This window comes from Periplaneta americana, chromosome 2 (genome assembly GCF_040183065.1).
Source record: "Periplaneta americana isolate PAMFEO1 chromosome 2, P.americana_PAMFEO1_priV1, whole genome shotgun sequence".
NCBI lineage: Eukaryota > Metazoa > Arthropoda > Insecta > Blattodea > Blattidae > Periplaneta > Periplaneta americana.
Genome location: NC_091118.1, coordinates 164,365,689 through 164,382,116, shown reverse-complemented (window position 1 = coordinate 164,382,116; position 16,428 = coordinate 164,365,689).

Genomic DNA, 16,428 nt, shown 5'->3' with positions numbered 1-16,428 from the left:
ATAGTAATAATTATAAATTGGAAACTTACCATTGCAATTTCACCTAAATTGCACTGTTAATTATTGTTTTTAAATATTTGCAAAAATTAAGTAAACTCTACAACTTCACTAAAGTTACTGCATTCGTGGTGCAAGTAACATTAAGGAAGCCGTGAAAAAGTCAACAAGATTTCAGACTCATCATAGACTGGGGGAAAAAAAGACAGACGTATATCACGGCCTGCTGGAGTATAGTAAACACAGAAAACATTTTAAAGCAACAATGTTGAAGATAGATATTTTAGTTTTGCAAATTTGCCGTCATTGAACAGAAACCAAGATGGAGATTTCATTGCAAATAATTAGAAATTTCTCTTTCAGGTATGTAATAAACGATCTTCGCACAAAATAATGTACGATACACGAGTGGTATGTTTTCTTTAAATTCTCGGAAATTAAAAAAGCTCAACTACGTTTCGCTTTTTCGAACTTTTCCTCGAACATGAAAACTTCAACATGCCGCTCTTGTAACGCATATTACTATTATCTACTGTACAAAAAAATCAGAATTTGAAACTGTTATGAATGTGAATATATACTAGTGGCTTGTAATGAAATTCTAAGCATAATCCTATTCTTCTTAGGTATAAGTAATGCTATTGAAATTTTGCTGACTGTGCTTTTATGAAATCCAACCTCACGTAAGAGAGGAGTTTGGAACTGGTGACTGCTAGTCCTTTACGTAAGGAACTCTTTCCTATCTGTACAGTCTTCTGGAGAAGAGAGTTTAAACTAAAATCTTAATTAAATCTAAAAAAAGGACTGTAACGTTATATGTAATAATTCTTGTAAAAAAATTTATTTTTTCTTAATATGAGCTACGCCACTTCATTTGGAATTTATTAAACGTAATACAAAAAAAATCTCAAATAAAATTACCCGGTTTAAGTGGAAAGCTATTTTGTATTTTTGATTTTAAACGAAAATAGAAAACTCAGAAAACTAACCAGGTAAGAGGAATCTTGTTATTTGCAGAGAAGACAAAATTCTAAGGACAATGCTACACAATTAGGATACCAAAATCACTTTTCCTTTTTCATGAAAAAGGCGTAAATTTCTGGGGAAAATATCTAAATAGCTTTTTTTTATCATCACATTACTTTCCCTTTATACTCTGAAAAATGAGAAATGGAAAAAAAAAAAATAATTTCACAAAATTTAGGAAGTGCTATTGACCAAAAATTGAAAACGATATAGGCTAAAATATAACAGTTAAGTCGAAACTATTAGGCGTATAGACCTACTAAGATAATTTACCAACAGTTTCAATTTAAGGGATTAGGTACAGTTTACAACAATAAAATTTTGGAAATATTCAACATTTTTTCCCTCCATTACTATATCTTGTACAAAAATGAAAAATTAGTATGTGTAAAACACTGTCCTTCTGCTACATGAAAAAAATATTTTTACGATTAAACAATTATTTACATTTCTTTTTTTTCTTTTCGCAATTCAGTTCGCTGTGCATTGATGAAGCGTTTCCCACATAACTCAAAAACTATCCAACATTCTGTGATGAAATTTGTTGTGTGTATTTATGCATGTCATATCTACAATATGATGCAAGATCATTTCTCTACCTTTGATAGATTGTCTGATAAAAAATAGATTCATTTAAAAAAATGGTCAAATAGCAATATTTTCTTCTAACACAAATTAAAAAAATTATTATTTGTTAAGGAACGTAGTTGAAAGAGCATGATGTTGTGAACATGAGTTTCAGCAATAAAATAAAAGAGAGAGAACGTGAAAAAGTTAACAAGTTTCTGAGTTAAGAGGGAAATGCTTCATCACTGAACAGTGCACTGCCACCATTGTGAATTTTGAAAAAAAAAAAAAAATATATATATATATATATATAATTTTTTTTAAATCGTAAAAATATTTTTTTCATGTAGTAGATTTTTTTAAATTTTAGTTGGTTATTTTACGACGTTTTATCAACATCTTAGGTTATTTAGCGTCTGAATGAGATGAAGGTGACAATGCCGGTGAAATGAGTCCGGGGTCCAGCACCGAAAGTTACCTAGCATTTGCACATATTGGATTGAGGGAAAACCCCGGAAAAAACCTCAACGAGGTAACTTGCCCCGACCGGGAATTGAACCCGGGCCACCTGGTTTCACACCTAGACGCGTTAACCGTTACGCCACACGTGTGGACCATATAGTATAAGGACAATGTTTTACACATACCAATTTTCATTATTGTACAAGATACAGTAATGGAGAAAAAAGTGTTGAATAGTTCCAAAAATTTTACTGCTGTAAGTTGTACCTAACCCCTTAACACTAGAAAGTTTTTAAGCCTACTACGAATGTATTACTAAATCTTAAGTGACAATATAAAACTTAAAAATAGGAAAAATATCTAATTAACTCTTTATTTACACTTCTTACAAATAGGATACTATGATCAAGACGAAGTAACAAGCTAGAATCATATATAAATTATCAAATACAATAAGCCATAGCCCCATCATTTAAATGCACGCCTTGCTCAAAGCTTCTGTAGCAGTAACATTTCACTTTTTTTTAATATCAATCTTTGTCATACAGCTTGCACGAAACTACATATCGAACCTTACGGACCGTGGCTCTTCACGCTTCTGGGATATAATCAAAAGTTAAACATAGGTAAGCGGCTGTTGGAAGCACACACGTTGTACAACTTTACTTTCGTTTCGGTTTTACGATGTATTCTTACACAACACGGCCCACAAATTTCTCTTCCGCACTAATGTCACGCGTTGTTTGAATACACACACGTTTGAGTGCCTTCCCACTTGCGGCAAGAGTGGGTACGAGTCCGAGGTTCAATGCAACCCAGCCGCCTGTGTCCTCATGTTTTGAGCCAATGAGTCCGAATACAGTATTCGATACTTGTTGTGAAATTCTTCCTCAAATAGTTTGAAGGAAAGTTAGTAAAATAATGTGAACAACATTGAATTCTATGAAAGCCCTCCATTTATACAGAAAATTATATTTTGTATGATATACTATTAACCGAATAACTAGTACGTCGCCTTTTGACGTAATAATACAAGCACACAAACAAACATCACCGGCTGGAACTAATATCGTATGCTTGATTGATTGCCAACACATCCAAGACTTTCCTGAGCTCTGCTAGCTTGGAAGTCTGAAGAATTCCATTTCTTAATTGGGGATTTAGACCTAATATTTGCTTATTTCGGTATTTCACGCTGGAGACCAGGGTTTAAAAATAAAGCCGGTTTTTGGGATAGATTTTCACGACGTACTTGTCGTACTTCCACCATTTTTCCATTCATCAATAATTATCATCATCCTGACATAGGCTAATGTGCTTGCAACCTCGACGCGATTCTTCTACAGGGGTCAATGATGAAAATCAAAGTACTTGCAGACAGAATCTGAGTTGAATTTGATGTGGGTGAGTAATGACAAGTAGAGTTTTCGTGCGATCTTCTCACTCAAAGACAGCAGGTTTATTGTAAGTCTATACAGTAGAGCATCGATTATCCGAATACCGATCAACCGAAACATCGGTTAACCGAAAGAGTTCCAGTCGGCAAATTCAAAATTGTGCGCATGCCGTGTAGAAGTTCCGCTAGCGCTGTTTGCGAGATTGGGGGGGGGGGGGGAAACTTAGCTCTGAAGCAAAAAAAAAAAATTGGACTTCTTTTCCTAAACTGTAGACCTATTTTAATGGCCATTTTGAACTTGTCAAACTAGGCTAGTCAGTTCTCTGTTTTATTTGTAAGACGTGTGATACAAAATATATATGTAGAGTTTTGTGTTTAATAACAGTGTTTCTTTATTTCATACTGATTCTATGACACCGGTACAATTTGTTTTCGTAAATGATCGGTTATCCGAAAAATCAGTTATTCGAACACTACCTGTCTCCAATTGTTTCGGATAATCGATGCTATACTTTAGTAGTTTTGCTTTCTTCCGAAGGAAACCATATCATGATTTTAACACCATTAGAAATCTATCGCCCTTAGCCAGATTGAACTTGCTTTTTCAGGAGCTCCTGGAAAGCATAGTAATTATTGTAAATTATGTTTTATTTAATGACGTTCGCAACTGCCGAGGTTATATCAGCGTCGCCGTATGCCGGAATTTTGTCCCGCAGGAGTTCTTTTACATGCCAGTAAATCTACTAAAATGAGCCTGTCGCATTTAAGCACACTTAAATGCCATCGACTTGGCCCAGAATCGAACCCGAAATCTCTGGCACAGAAGACTAGCACTCTACCGACTGTGCCACTCAGGCCGACCATAGTAATTACTCGTATTACATCAACAAAGACTATCTGGTTTATAGCTTTTTTTAGAGAAATAGGCGGACGTAAGTTCTTCTGCACTGTAATCACAGATAAGTTTATGGTATTTAAAACCTCCTGGGAGGAAGGAGTGAGATGAGAGAGCTCAGTGGGTAGTTTGCATTCCAGATATAGTGAAACTCTTCTTAACGGATAGACTACCTTTCAATAAGAGGCACTTTGAAATTCCCCTGCAAAATTACGTGCGCTCTTATGAGAAAATATCTTCTCTATAGCAGACATTCTGTATAACGGGAACAGACAGTTGCATAAAAATACTTTTTGCTTCAAAATTTATCAATTTCGGACACGAGACGCGCTAAAAACATCGCCATGGTAACCCTACCCATAGTTTGTTAGGTATTAAGAATTATGTCTCTCGTGTGACTCAAAACTTATCTCACACTTTTCCTATTTTGGCGACAGAGCTTTCCTCATCAATGCGCTTGTGTTTCTTACTTAAGGGGCTGCAGTAGAAGAAGTGAGGAAAGTGAAAATAATATTTAAAATGCTGTATTCAAAATTAAATTAAATTATGATTTATTTAAAGACGCTCACAACTGCCGAGGTTATATCAGCGTCTCCGGTGTGCCGGAATTTTGTCCTGAAGTTCTTTTACATGCCAGTAAATCTACTGACATGAGCCTCTCGTATTTAAGCACACTTAAATACCATCGACCTTGGCTGAGATCGAACCCGCAACCTCGAGCACAGAAGGCCAGCGCTATACGACTGCGCTACCCAAGCGGCTTGCTATATTCAAAGTTATAATAATTCGCATAGGCCTACTAAGAAATTCAAAAGAAATAATTTATGTGTCAAAATACGGTAGTCTGAAGTACAACAGTGTTATTTTTCCAATAGTGGTCACTTTAAAATATCGGACTTTTTACATTTCTTACAAATGTCCACTAGTGAGAAGTTTCACTATATACTCGTAGCACATAAATAGACTCGGACAACTGTGTCTAGATCCTACAAACTATCTCCATATACCAGCAGAGCTCGTTAACTAGGCGTTCCCTACAAGTCCTCTGACAAAATGCCTTTTCGCGACACCGATAACGGTCCATATGGTGCGAACATAAATTAGCCTACACAAAGACAGATATTCTTGAGAGATGTTCTTCTGGCTGATCGTCTCCGTCTGACAACATAACTATGTGAAGTTATGGAAAAGTAAATTATAAGTTTAGTAGTCTATGTGTTCATGGCATGAATCAATTGTTTTAAATTGAGGGGGGGGGGGAGACAAAATTCTTGATCTTATTCGTTACGTGTATCTTGTAAGTCATCGCCCCGGGAACCGAAATCGAGTCCGCAGAACAATAAGTATATACTATTCGTTGCATAGTTAATTTATTCCGTATAATTCTCCCTCACCGGGTGTGCCGAGAACGTAAGTATAGTCCCTTTGATGAAGCACTCTCCATTAGTTGGTAAATACTTCAATCAATCACTTCAATCAATCTTACCGAATGTGCGCTACGATCTGTAAGTTTTCTCGTGTTAATGGTGGGCAACATTTTTCCACAAGGAAGAGTCTGTAATGAAGTTTCCTCTCTCTCAGGCTTAAAGAAAGTACTCTCTTAACGAGCCAAACTCCTCGCTGATTTTGAAAGCGATACAGTCGCCATGCTCAGTAACCTTCACAGTTATGAACTCATTTACGTTTGAAGTTGTGATCAAATACAATTCAGTCTTTACTGATGCTTTATCTTTGTCCAGAAGTTACTACTTTCTATCCTCTCTACTCTTACTTCGGCTCTTTTTGTAACTGTCTGGAGATCTGAAGAAGAATTTGGGATTTCCAACCATGTTTTTAAGTTTAATATTTTCGACTATTTACGAATGCCATTATCAGAATTGTATCGCTGAAGTACTGATCGAGTTTCCTAACCAATACGTCTGCTGTTTTGATTAACTCGATTATTTTCTGCACAACTCAATCACCGCAAAGCCTGAAATATCATGTCAGAGTTTATTTTCATCTTACCTGAAATTTGATCCCCGACAGATCCTGTCTGGCATGAAGTGAACAAGGTAAACGCGAAGCAGGTTTTCTTCGAATATCCTACTTCGATATGCTTAGACCATCATTTGGTAATATTTCATGCGTAACAAAAATTCTATAAAGAAATCGAAAGTGTGGACTTTATTAAATCGCCAGTTTCAGCAATTTTGGCATAAGAAAAGGCTAAACGTTACTTTTCATTGTTGGAATTCCAAAAACATGACTATCTCCGTGTATATAATATGTATACCAGTAGTAAGCCACATAATTTCTAGCTTCAGACGTAATTTTCACGACCATATTTTATCTTACCACGATTCTTTACGTACTCTATCATTACAATTATAAATATTATTTTCAATTATTAATAATTTTTAGAAGATTACATTATTTTATTCATTATTTCTGATAGGATGTTCGTTTTCTTTCTCCTTACACATGTTTCAATTTATCTTGTGTGGCTATGTATGTTTAGGCGCTATGTGTAATATTCCTCATAAGTGTAGTATAGTTATAATTTATTTCTGCATATGTAATTCTCAAGTTGTAATATTATATAATATAGTTCACTTATGCCTTGTGTATTCATTGAGAGTACTTCTAAGCCTCATATTCTTTTGTAATTATTGTTTGGAAAATTCGTCTCGAGAGTCTAAGGTCGGATTTTCTGAATACGAAACCAGCACGCTATAGTGTGGCTAGTTTCTCCGAACTAAATTTGATCTGATATGTTATCTTAGTTACACAAATTTTGTTACGAATATTTGAAAGACTTCTTTTGCTCACACTATTGTTTATTATTTATACTGATTTATAATACAACAAAGATATTTATCTAAAAGGGGCCTACATAAAATACAAACCCATACATTTTTATGACAGGTTCTTATTGGTTATTATAAGAGATAATTATAGGGGTCAACGTCATCTTCGTCACTGTCATCATTATTATCATCTTATTGAAAAAAATTACAGATAGACAAAATGAATTATAAATACATAAATGATTTGTCTATGAACGATATTACACATACAAGTATATTATGGGAGAATATTTTGTCACCTTGTTTTACTTCACTGATTTAAAATTGCTTACCTAGTCATTCACCGAAATTTGCAGTCAATTTATTATTCGTATTTTCGTCTCTTTTTTTTATTGATTACTGAGTTGATTAGCATCTCTGTTTGTACAGGAGATAGAAATCTGTTCAGGCCTAGTATAGCCACAGGCAATGTTGAAATCTCTTTTACAAGTAAGAAGTTCTGACATCAGTGTTAATTTAGAAATATTTTGCAGATTGCAGATACTAGTTCCTTTTAGCATGCATTATGTGTTTGCACAGACGATGTTGCGGTGCGCGTCGTACAAACGTTGGTTTGGTGGAAGTGGTTACGTTTTCACATTCAAGATCTTTTGCTAGCAGGTTAACTATAAAATTATAAACCATGAAATTAGTCACGTGACAGAGGTGACTCTTTCTCATTGGTTCCTGTACCTGCTTCATTTTAGAGCTTTCGCTTGAAGGCTTTTCAAAACCCCTCCTTTTGTTGCCCTCACCTGGAGACTTAAGTGTTGCCAACATCAGCAATGATTCACCGAACGCGTACCTCACACTCAGCTGTTGCGAAAAAGTCTTATTCACGCGGTTTTGACGTCATGCTGCTCGCAAATTGAAGCTTGTGTCTGATTATTCTATAATCGATGACTCACAAGTTACTGTTACCATAAGTAGTCGACAAGGATGCATTCACGTGGAGGGTGAAGTAATGATTAGTGGGCAGCGATGACTTTCCGTTTGAATTGCTAAGAGAACAAATTGACCATATGGTGATTATACATAAAATACGAAAACAAAACATTGCAATATCTGGCCATATTATACAGAGCAATGAAGTAAGAATATTGTGATACACAGACGCTTACTGTATCACTCTGTAAGAGTTCGGTTGAAATCAGATTAAACTTGACTAAAATTTAGCAACTTTTGCAATGCCCTCCTTTTCCCATTAAAATTGACACAATTTATTCATACTTAACTTTAACACCTTATTGCCAATGCTAGAAAATTTTTGTATGTCCATATAGTTTTGTGTGTGTAAGGAAATAGATTGAGAAAATTTTGATACAGTTTACATTGTTAAAATAAATTAAAATACTTTTTTAAATAATGAAGAATGTATTTTACAAAATTATATTAAAATTTTAGCCGTAGTAAGAATGATTGTTAAGCTAGAATCGTTAGATGAAGGATGGGTGGAGTGGAGTACAATTCTCTCCAGCATCTGAATTGGAATCCGGTGTGGCTTAATGGATAAAGCGTCAGCACGTAGAGCTGAAAACCCGGCTTCGAGTCCCGGTGCCGGAGAGAATTTTTCTTCGCTCCACCCATCCTTCATCATATAATAACCCTAGATCATATATGTAACAGATATGTCTGGCTTATAAGCTTTGAGGTTAAACAACTTTTGTCAGGTTTACTATGCCGCCATCTAATTATTACATAAGGAGTCACGTCATAATTCCCATTTGAATTGCATTACCGACTGTGCTGCCATCTCGTGTTCGTTTACGGCGGACGGGTGGCGATCCTGGCGGTTGTTCTCTTCAAAGTGCTGTCGATTTTAACGTAGCGAGGAGTTATCTGTTACATATATGATATAGGTAATAACGCAGAATTCCTGCACGGAAATATATGTACTTCGGTATATCACAATAACAAAATCGTTAGGTAAAGAAGTAAAAATAAATGTACATATGTAATTTTTTAACTTTACTATAATGTAGGTTCCAAAATGTCAATTCAAACATCCCTCAAGAGCTGAGAAATTGTGAAATACTTCTCAAGAGGTAATAAATTATTTAAAGTTTCAAAAATGGTCAATCTGGTCAATTTTTTTCATAGTAAACATAACATCATAACAGACCTTCTAACATATCATAGTAGCCTTAAAAATTGTATCACAATAGCCCTTGTAGTGTACCATATTAGCTCTTCTCATTCATACACTAATTACTGCTAGACTGATCAACATTCACAGTTTTCTTCAGAAAAAATGAAACTGATACTATTCTGAATAGAAGGAAAATTTAAAAATTATTCTAGCTTTATTCATTCAAAAGCAATAAAAAAATAAGTGAGTATCACATCAAAGTTTTCAAGCAGCAAAACTGCCTTTTCTTTTAATACCCTTAAGAGGCTGATTATGATTTTTTTAAATTGCGTTCAACATTGCTTATTAAAGGGCATAAAATGTACTTCAATAATCGCAGTTTTAAACATTTTAAACTGAGCCTTTGATACATTTTAAAGTCTGTATCAAATTAGCCCGACTTGTTTTACTGTATCATATCAGTCCTACTTCACCCTAAGTAATTTTTTCAGGGGAAAAGCCAAAAGGACCATCAACCAGTAGAACATTGAGCGGCTGGGCAATTCAGCCAGTCACGCACGAACATCCGCAACAGACAGCTACTACCGCCGCAGCCCACATTATCCCCCGTTAAGTCGTCGAGTCGAGGGAAAGAGCCACCACCAAAGCCAAGCCCCCTACGCCTGCTGGAGTTTTAAGAAGCTCCGCTAATGCCAAGGTTCCATTGCCAGCTGAAGATAAGAGAACGAACGAATTTTGAAATGCGAAAACTATCCACATACTGTTGGCTAATAAATCCGTCCCATTTATTTCAGAGTTAATTTTGACATTTTGTCTTAACGTCTTAGGGTAACCACGGGAGTAATTCATGGAGAATCCTCGTCCTCATGTCGCCAATTACCCTCTTGCTAACACCAATCCCATCTACGCTAAATAACCTAGTAGTTGATACAACGTCGTTAAATAACCTACTAAAGAATATAAAGTTCTAATTTACTCAATATTAACCCACGTCTTAGGCCTATTAGATCTGAGTTGTATCGTTAATAAAACGTATTATTTATTTGTATTAACAGTGGAATGTCTCTTATTAAAGAATATTATAGGCTATACATAACAAAGAATATGAGAAAGTGGGTAACTTTGATAAGATGAATATACAGCAACCCGCATCCAACGCATAATCTGCTGGTGGATTCGTTTTCACTTACACAAAAAAACTTTCTTTTCATTCTACACATTTCATAAAGAGGAAGCAAATATAACGTTATATAGGTTAACGTGCTACTTTATACCGCTGCCTTTATCGTAAATAACCACACGTAAAAAAAATAGATTTGAAATTAAATTACACACTCAACTTATACCGAGAAAGACAGAAAGCTGCAAAAATTATGGAAAATATCTGATATATATTCTTTAAATCAGATTTGTCAGTTAATTACCATTATCTTCACTTTATGTTATTTATGAGATTTCAGATTTTCACGGTGGTTGGATTGTGAAGAAGGTTTTGAGTTTTGAAACCGCGTGTTGAGATTCAATTTCTAACTATTTAACAGGATCCTTCATTCGGATCGTATCATTCAAGCCAACGCTATATCAATTACTAAGTTATTTATTGTCGATGAAATTAGTGATGATGAGGTGATATGTAGTGAGATTAGGTCGAAGATTCGCCAGATTACCTGACATTCGCCTTACTGTTGGGGAAAACCTCGGAAAAACCAACAAAGTGGGAATCGAACCCATACTCTAGCATAGCTCCGGATCAGAGGTAAATGCGCTACCGGCTGAACTAATTGGTTTGCTAAAAATATTTTTCACAGCGTTCTTATTCTAATAAAGTAATAACTAGAGTGCGGATCTGTGTGCGTTATCTGTGAAATTGAGTATGCATGGACTGTGTTGCTACGGCTCGCGCCGTATTCGTGGACTGTGTTGCTACTGCTCGCATCGCGTCTAACCTGTTTCATTTTCTAACCGCACACAGATCCGCTATCTAGTAATATTTCGTTGAAGTATCACAAATGCGATAATAATATTACATATTATGTAAGAGAATATATTAAAACTTTTCATGGGATGTTTTGTTATTAGAGACGAGACATGTAGCCTATTGGGAAACGAAACCCGCGATTCCAAATCAGACGAGTGGAGTAGTACAGTTTCATAACTGCTCTCGATGCCGAGATATCACTAAGAGAGCCCGCGCAGTACGGCTAATTTTATACACAATTCGACTCCTTCATGCCTCTAGTGAGGGAAGATGTGTCATACAAGTTACATTAGTTCATGGCCTAACTACTGTACTAATAACCAATAACTGTGGCTCATAGTCTAAATGCAATAAACTTTTTAAATTTTGCCATTCTTGTTTCACCGCGGATTCCGAAACGGGTGGTCATAAGTGCACTCATGAGGAGAAAGACGTATTTTATGACAAAATAACAAACGTTGTTTACTTAAAATTGGCTGTATTATTTTTAATTTTTATTACTTTACATAAATAAAATGACAACTCAAATAGTATGAACAGCATATCTCCAAAAATGGCTTGTAGAGAAACTGTTAGTACATAATTATGCCCACAATCGATATCTTCTTAAAAAAATTATGACATGAACGATTTTTGTCTAAAATTACATGACGGAAATGCATAGATCTATAATATTATTTCACTACTGGGAAGCAAGAAGCCTATGCCTCTGCTTATTTCTTAGTTGTTTAAGGATTTTGTTCAGTTACTTTTTCAGATTTAATTTTAAGTTTATCCAGTTTTATTGTTTTAATCTTGAGGTTGTGATTATGTCAAAGGTAAGTTGCCTATGTACCTGTCATTAGAATGAATGAATGAATGAATGAATAAGTAAGTAAATAAGTAAATAAATAAGTAAATAATAAGTAAATAAGTTAATTAATTAAATTAATGAAATAAATAAAAAATAAATAAAATAAATAAAATAAAATAAAATAAATAAGTAGGCTTAAGTAAATAGTATTATTTCATTAAGAGAAACGGAGCGTTTCATAACAAAAACTGCAATTCTTTCAGATTCAATTCAACGCACTTCCTATCGAGACGATAAAAGTATTTCATGATAGAGCCCGTTTCACTGATCCATTATACATTTCGCTTGAGGAAGTTTTCCATTAAATAACGTTTAAATCGATTATTGTAATAGTAACCTATATACAGTAATTATAAATTATATACGATATATGTTACTCTGTTCATTTTAAAACTGTTGAGATTTAACGACAAGCCTATAACCAACTAGTCGTGATCAGGATCAGCTGTTATGTGTAACCAGGAAGTCTTCTGGTTCCAGCAATCCACACCGGCCGCGGCCTCTGGAATTCGAGTGTAAGAGCTCAGGGTGCGGGATAGTCAGACACGCTCGTGCCGCACTAGTATTTTTTTTTGGACACGCCCTTGATACAAATGTGTAAGTGGGACTCGTATCGTACCTAACCTCGATAGCCGGTACACCTGTGTTAATGTTGATTTTAATTCCGAGGGGAAAGGAGGCTTGAGCGGTACTTCCGCTCCAGACCGTCTAGTCTGCGCTTGTGCTTCACGCGCTTTGTAGATCACACCCGATGGCAACTAATTCGAGGACACCGAAATATTGCCAATGGGAAGGATGATAAATATTCAGAAATACTGTATTCAAATTAATTCAAAGTTTCCGCTTCTGTCATTCGGCTACAATGATTATTTAGGTTAAAATTAACTTATTATGCATATCTACCTACAAGACTAGTGACGTATCGGGAAGTAGGCAGTAATTTTTTCGGGGTCTGTTGATTCTTTAACAAGTAGATGCATCCATGCGACCTCTTTCTTTTATACTCAGACCCATGTTAGTTTCAGGATACAAAAATTATAAATTATATATATATATATATATATATATATATATATATAAAAAGGTAAAGGTATCCCCGTAACATGCCATGAAGGCACTTGGGGGGCATGGAGGTAGAGCCCCATGCTTTCCATGACCTCGGCACTAGAATGAGGTGGTGTGGTCGGCACCACGCTCTGACCGCCTTTTACCCCCGGGAAAGACCCGGTACTCAATTTTATAGAAGGCTGATAAAATTAAATTTAAAAAACTGTAAGTCATTTATACCTAAACCCACACTTGCTGAAGTCAAAATTGCGATAGAAAAGCTGAAAAATTACAAGTCTGCAGGTATCGATCAAATTACAGCAGAATTAATACAAGAAGGTGGAAGCGCATTATCTTGCGAAATTTATAAGCTTGTACTTACTATTTGGGAAAAGGATATGAACCACTCGACAAAAACGACTTGTCCACCGACTGACCGTGAAACGAGTGGGCCCGGGTTCAAATCCTGGTTGGGACAAGTTACCTGGTTAAGGTTTCTTCCGAGGTTTTCCCATAACCCATTAAGAGCAAATACTGAATGACTTTCAGCCCTGGATCCTGGACTCATTTCGCCGGCATTATCATCTTATCTCACTCAGACGCTAGATGACCAGCAGTTGATAAAGCGCTGTGAAATAAACAACTAAAAAAAAAAAGACTTGAGTCGACACAAATGCGACTTCTACTAGTAGAGTCAGAAAGTACCGGAATTTCGGGTGGCAACGCCGTGTCCTATAGGCAACTTCTCTGCCTTGTCCGTGTGGTATGCGACCTCCTCTCCAGGCGTATAGACTCAGTATGGTTGCGCATGAGAATGGGGAAGAGTAACGTAGCCGGAAATCAATCGAAATACAGTGCAGCTTTCAGCTTCGTTTAGTGAAGACGTGTAATACAGTGCAGTTTTCCGCTTCATTTAGTGAAGACGTGTAGGTATATGTGGTGAAATGAGCTTGAAAGAGCAGAGAGGTAACATTAAATTTTGTGTTAAAGTCGGTAAAACATTTACTGAGACTTTGGCACTCATGCGCCGAGCGTATGGAAAAGAAGCAATGTCTCGGATCGGAGTGTAAGAGTGGCACAAGCGCTTCACAAGGCCGTCTTTGAAAGGATGATGATCCACGTTTAGGAAGATCCAGATCGGCAAGAAAGGAAGAAATGATAGCTCGAGTTGCACAAGAAATCAGACGAGACCGCAAACTGTTAATAGATGATGTGGCTACTTTGTTACACATTTCGTATGATTCTGTGAAGTCCATTCTCCACAATGATTTGAAATGCATCGTGTGTGAGCACGTTGTTCCAAGAAGCCTAACAGATGAGCATCGGGAAGAGCGGCAACTGGTTAGTGGAGACCTGACTGACAGGGTAGACCAGGATCCAACTCTCTTGCACAGAATGATCACAGATGACGAGACATGACGTTTCCTTTACGATCCGCAGCCAACGTGGAAATCTCCCGGCTCACCACGGCAAAAGAGATTCCGTGCCGACCGATCAAAGAGGAAAGTAATGCTTGAAGTGTTCTTCGATATCCAGGGTGTCGTACATTTCGAGTTTATTCCTGAGGGTCGAACTGTCAGTAAGGAGGCGTATGTTGCAATTGTTCGGCGTCTTCGTGATGCAGTTCGACGAAGAAGATCCAACTTGTGGCAAGGACAGAATTGGATTCTCCATCATGACAATGCCCTTGCACATCGGTCGCTCTTGGTGAGCGAATTCCTCGCACAACACAAAATACCTGTCCTTCCACAACCACCATATTCTCCAGATCTTACTCCAGCAAATTTATACTCATTTTCAAAGGTCAAATTCCTACTCAAGGGACGGCGGTTTGCGTCAGCCGAAGAGGTGAAAATTCATTGCTTCAAGCGCTCTACGGAAAGTGACGTGAGATGAGCTACAGGAATGTTTCGAGAAGTGGCACGGACGCTGGCAGAAGTGTATTACTGCACAGGGGGCGTACTTTGAAGGCGGTGAATGGTTATATGTCATCTGCAACAAAGATATCTACACATGTTCGCACTGAGTCTATACGCCTGGAGAGTAGGTCACATACCACATGGACAAGGCAGAGAAGTTGCCTATAGAGCACGGCGTTTCCATTCGAAGTTCCGGTACTTTCTGACTCTTCTAGGAAGATTTGTAACTGGTATCTGTATAACAGATCATAAACGGAATGAATATAATAATTATGAGTAGCAAGCTTAAACTTCATATTTATTTTGAATAAACTTTATTTATTCAGCTTCCTCTAATGGAGGCTGCCTAAAACACAAAGCTTATCATACATTTTTTAATGAATGGTCGATTAACAATTGTAATGGATAAAGATAAAATAATGGAGAAGGAAAATAAAAATAACTAATACAATTACAAATAACTGAAAACGAAACAAATCACCACTTATTACAGAAAAAAACATCAAATCTTCCTTTCCTGATGTACCTCAGCAGATTGATTTTCGTATGTTTCCATCCTTAGAGTTGGATAAATTATAAGAGACTATTAAAAGAAGTGGTATATGTACAGATCTACAGGCACAAGGAGAATAGAACGCCCAACGAAGAGGTGGATAGACGACTTTACATAAAAGAATGTGTTTAGCCGAAACGTTCTAGTCCCTGCGGTGACTTTTTGGCCTAGACTCTAGACAATCAGCCTGTCAAGCAGGATTCAAGTCCCGGTAAGGCTTGCAACTTTTCATTGAAAAGTCCATATTGATACTTGTAGCCGTTAATAACCAGAGAGTTTTCTCAGGGTTCTCATATTTCCCCATGTTACACATCAACATTATTTTGTCCGCCATTCCATTATAATTCCATTGCATACCGGATCGCCGGCTAGCTGCGAGCGGTGAGTAGCTAATGGTCATAGACAAATAAATAGATACTGGTCTAGGAACGGAGGAGATGGCTTACTTAGAAACCTGGACACAGTGAACCTTAGCGTAGTCAGCTGGTGTAAGTTGGAAATGCTTCATGCTGGGGGGTTAGCATGAAATATCTACAAGACCGCAGTGCTGGGTCGTCGTGACACCACTCCAATAATATCACGATTAGTATCAGTAACCGTAACAGGTTGGCCTAAACCGTGATTATGATGATGAAGTGTATTTCCTCTTAATACTCCCGTTTACCCTGCTGCCACTCCGTCAATTTAAAATAGGTCATAGTCAGTGTAGCAAGTAATAGAAAGCTTTAATATCGCATGTTATGAATTGCTAGTTTTTATTGAATAAAAATAAAATTGATAACGTAATATAGAAGAAGTCCGTGGTTGTGGCTGTGTGG